The following is a 5099-nucleotide window of genomic DNA, read 5'->3' as shown; positions in this document are numbered from 1 at the left end:
GCTGTCCTCTGAGACTATGTTCGTAAGTCTTTCAAGCCAGTACGCCAGTCACGCAAGGTGTCTGAATGCACGCAGAACGCCTCCAGAGCTGCTGGCTATCACTATGAGGGCTCACACGTGGGAGGGTTTATTCTAAACATGTCTCTGTGATCAGTAGATGGCTGCAGACAAGTTCTCTCAGTAAGAAATTTGTTTTACATACAACATTCCTCTTGAGTGCAGAATTCTTTGGGGAAGGGTTGGATGGGAAAATTACCCTCCGAAGTACATCAACCTAGATGGAGGATGTGTTGAGAAACCAGCTTCACATTTTGATATTTTGGTTTAATATAGGCTCCTATGATTTTGTTGCAATGATGTTGGATTACCCTTCTGTATATGTATGTCTGTGATGTATACACATTTAGTCCTAGGTATGTAAAAGAGCACAGGGCACAGCATCAGGTACTTCTTAGATATAAACAGACACTTTGTGAGATTGGTTTCCTGAGTTTGAAGTATTTAGACCGTTGTCTTGGAAGACTTCTCAATCAACTGGCAAAACAGAGTTCATAAAATGTATCTTCGTTGTTTTGTGAGTAGTGTCATCGTCTCTGTTTTTCCTTGTACACACCTCTGTATTTATATATTAGACACAGGCACGGGGAGGTGGCGGGCAACTGGGCTCGCCATGGCCCCCTCCCCCTCTGACCAGCCACACACAGAAGCAGTAGGGCAGTAAATGTGGCGGCATTGCAGGGGACAGGGCTGAGGCCTGGTCCCTACTCCTCATTCCCTCGAGACATGGAAATGTTCCTTTAAGGAAGACGGGGTGCGGTTCTGACATGATGAGCAGCATAAGGTTAGGCTCATTTCCCCCCAACCCCCACCTTCTCACTGCCCCTTCATAAGTGTCAAGGCCGGCAGGGCCCCTCCATTCCAGAATAACCAGAGACTGGGGGAGCAGGGGGACATGTAGGCAGAGCTGGGGGCAGGGGGCAGGCAGGGGTTTGCTTTGGGGTCCACTGAGCCCCTCAGACTCTTGGAAAGGAAGGCAGAAAGATGGAAGGGCAGAGGTCTGGCCACAGCAGGCAGCTCCAAGCACAGGGAGAGAGGACGGCCAAGCCTTCCCCGCCCTGGTGAGACCACTGGGGGCTGGGCGGGGCACAGTGTCCATTTTTTCTAACAGTCCAGAAGCAGGGTGTTCAGGAGGCAGGGCCAGGCCCTAGGGAGCAGGCACCGTCAGGCTAGTGGGGCCTCTTCGGCCCCAGACTGGAAGCAAGTGGTCTCTTGGAAAAGGAGCTCCTTCAGCCTCTCCTTGGGGAGGTCATCCAGCTCCATGTCAAAGCTGAAGGGCTCATCCGTGGGGGTCTTAGTACTGCTCCAGGTAGGGGTGGACCAATGTTTCCTCCACTGTGATCCATTTATTGGGGTTAAAGGTCAACATCCGGTCCAGCAGTTCAAGGGCTTTGGGGTCTGCCTTGGGAAAAAGCTTGGCCCAGGTCACCTTGGTTTTGTATGGCAAAGACTACAGGTAATTCTGAGCCATCTGATACAGGTCAGGTCCTCCTGGGACGGGGAGCCCAGAATACTCAGCGTGGTTCAGCCTGGTCCAGGTAGTGCTTGCCTTAGAGAGCATCTCAGCCAGGATACAGCCCACCGACCAGATGTTGATATACTTGGAGTAGCCCTTGGGGTTGAGCATGATCTTTCGTGCCCGGTACCAGCGGGTAGCCACACACGATCTATCAAGAAGCCCGTGTGTGGTGCTCAGGGTCCGCGATCCAGGCCAGGCTAAAATCACAAATCTCAAGGTCATAGGTGGTGTTGATGAACAGGTTGGAGGGCTTCAGGTGGCGGTGGAGCATGCTGGCTGAGCGGATGTACTTGAGCCCCGCAGGATCCGGGAGAGGAAGTAGCAGATGTGATCTTTGCTGAGGCGCTGGGTTTGAGCAACTTATATAGGACGTCTCCATCAGGTCCTGCACGATGGAGACATCCCTCATGCCTTCCAGGGTGGGTGCCCGCAGAATGTCTCAGGCGCCACAGCAAGATCTGGAGCTCCCGAGCATGCGCTGGCAGTAAGTAGGTCTGATGCGCCAAAGGGCTGATCTTGCACACTTGGTCGTAAGCTGGGCTGACCATGCCGTATGCGCCCTCGCCGATGTACTGCAGCTGCGAGTAACGAGGGTCCGCATCGAATGGCTGCCCCTTCATGATCTCAACCTCTGCCGAGACCCCCAAGCAGACCCCATCAGCTCCACGGGGCTCCCCGCCCCTGCCCCCTTCAGTCACTGTTGTCGCCATCTCTACCCCACCCCTCTCCTCCCGCCCCTCCGCCCGTGTTGTGGTCTTGAAAGCTTAGGAGCAGTGGTGGAATTCAGCTTGTTCGCACCAGTTCATCAGAAGCAATATCTAACTTTTTGTTGAGTTCAGTGAACCGATTGCTAACATGGCACACTTGTAAACAGGCTTCTCTCTAAAGTGAGCTGCTGCCTGGCTGCCCAATGGGAAAACCACCAATTGACATTCCTTATGTTTTTTTTATCATAATATAATGTTCATTCAATCCATAGGGCTAAAAAAGTTAGATGGAACTATGCTGGTGATATTTATTCATTTCATAAAACTCATTAAACTTTGGATGAAATACTACGTTTTCATTTCCTTGCACCTGTTACTTCAGTAAACAAACATATCACACAAAGAGGCAAAGAAAAGTACCAACCAATCAGGGGGTGCCATGCTGTCATTTGTTTCAGCTTTGTGTCACGCCTCAAATCCCCATGAGATATGATGAGTGAATTATGCGATTCCTGAACGTGTCCAAAGAGCCAAAAATAGTGTCAGAGTAATTGTTGTAAGTTCCATAGACGTGGACAGGGGTTTTTCCAAGATAAACATAATATGACCAGAGAAGAGATGTTGCCAGTGTTAGTCTATCAAACACATGACTAGTGTCTAATCAGCCTACCTGTAAAGGAGTGGGGCCCTGCTCCCACTGTGGAAAGACGGGGAAGGATAAGTCACACTGCTGCTGATGCTCAGATAAGAGCAAAGAATATTGCAAGTGAGGATGCTAGGCAAGAAGCAATGTGGAAATATCTTAAATCACAGTTTATTGGGGGTTTTGTCAAGTATTATTTAAAATTTCCATTAATATTTAAAACCCTTAGAACATAATCTAGTCTGTGTCCTCTTTAGGGTTGTTTATAAGTATTAACTGTATGAATATTAAACTACCTTTCAGTATATCTTTTTTTATACTTAAACAGTCATTAAAGCAGCAATCTGGGCGTTAAATTATTTGACTCCCACCACTGCTTAGGAGCAGCCATCTACGCTACAGCTAATGGTCTCTACTTGTCCAGAACAAACGAGCAAGGTGGAGACCAAAGCCTTGAAGAAGAAAGTAGCCTACAGGACTGATAATCAACAAGAATCACAGCCGCATTGACCCCGAGAGCAGAAGCACTAGGTGGTGTCCAGGTGCCATCACCAACCACCCTGAGCAGGACCACAATAGATGAATCCTGATGGAAGGAGAGCAACATGTAGAACAGAACCTTTAATTCCTAACAAGACAAAAGAAAGACTTACTTGGCTGGCTAAGATTGGGACACCTTTGTCTCCAAGACAATTGTTCTGAGATACTCCTTAAACCTTGAAGGGAAACTAGTCCGTTCAATCATGTCTCAGCTAAATAACAGATGGGCCAACAAAGCACATCCCCCATAAGTACTGTGCTCCTTAAATAAAATCAGCTCTATGAGACCAAATGGTCAGCGATTACTTTAAAGTGAAACGGAGAGCATAAGGGGCAGGGAAACTAGAGGAAGGGAAATGGAACAACCAGAATGGCAATATTGAGAATGTTCTTGCACTGTGAGAATATAGCCAATGTCACTTAATGTGTGTAGAAACCATCTACTGGGAACCTAAACTGTTGTATAAAGTTTTGCCAAAAGCATAATAAAATATCATTTAGAAAGCAAGGAAACATGACAGATGCAGCTAGAAAAATTAGAAAGACACACAAGAAATTGTTATTCTGGGCTCCCATTTAACTCTAGCCCCAATTCAAGAACAGTTAGTTCTGACAACATGGCCTTGCTTGAGACTCGCCTTCAGGAAATGATCACTGAAGATGGTCTGGCTTTCATCGGAATAGTGTCTGGGTCCCAAAGGCTTCTATGCCAACAACCAGCCGTCTACGTGGAGAGCCACCTAAGTCCACACAGAAAAAAAGCACCCCAACCTGGTTGCTCCAAAGATGACAATAACAAAATTCAAATATGATGAAGGGAAAAATATCAGAGCTAATTATTATAAGCATCCAATTTGTAGAAGGCTATGGAAGACAATGGGACCCCAAAACCCATCTGCACAGTAGCTAGTCAGATTACACCTCTGGCTGATGCCCTCTAGCCACAGGCAAGGGTCTCAAACAGCTCTTTTCTCAGACAGACCACTGTAACCTTGACTATGCTGGATCAAACTGGACACTTGGTCAGTCGAGCTCCCTCTTGACCCAACCTGAATTTGTCCTAGGTGGAAGTACTTCTTGCTTGTCCCATGACAAAATTTCTTCCCTAGCTTTTAAAATAGTGATGGTGGTCTTCTCTTTCTTACTCATGATTTGTATTTTTATTGCTATGTTATTATTATTTCATCCTTCCCACTTTATTTTGGTTTGGTTTTGTATGTTTCTGTTGGGGCTCCCAGTCTGTGGAGCACAGAAGGAGTAGATGCAGATAGATAATAACTGAGGCAAGGGTTCAGAGGGAGGTATGGGGTGGGGGTGGGAGAAAGGGGGGTGAGAGGATTGAGGGTGAGGGGATTTGGGGAGCAAATAATGTGTGGGAGGAGGAGGTAGCACTAAAACTGATTGTGATTACACAACTCATTTTAAAGGTGATTAAACATTAAAAAAGAGAAAAATGTTCTAAAATTGATTGTGGTAACGATTGTATAATTCTTCGTGATATGATTGAACTATTGAATTGTATGATATGTGGATGATGTGCCAATAAAACTGTGAAAAAAATCGTCAGTAGTTACCTGTGGGGATCAGGAATGTGAAGGTATAGGCATTCACTTTGCATTTTGTATCATTTTAT

General features: G+C 46.6%; 1 pseudogene; it reads right to left on the bottom strand.

Moving 5' to 3' along the window:
• Positions 1-1221: 1221 nt before the first annotated feature.
• LOC142440121 (mitogen-activated protein kinase 3 pseudogene) lies at positions 1222-2286 on the bottom strand (annotated as a pseudogene).
• Positions 2287-5099: the final 2813 nt, after the last annotated feature.

Source organism: Tenrec ecaudatus, chromosome 2, assembly GCF_050624435.1.
Source record: "Tenrec ecaudatus isolate mTenEca1 chromosome 2, mTenEca1.hap1, whole genome shotgun sequence".
NCBI lineage: Eukaryota > Metazoa > Chordata > Mammalia > Afrosoricida > Tenrecidae > Tenrec > Tenrec ecaudatus.
Note: the sequence above shows the minus strand (reverse complement) of the source record. Positions and strands in the feature narration are given on the sequence as shown.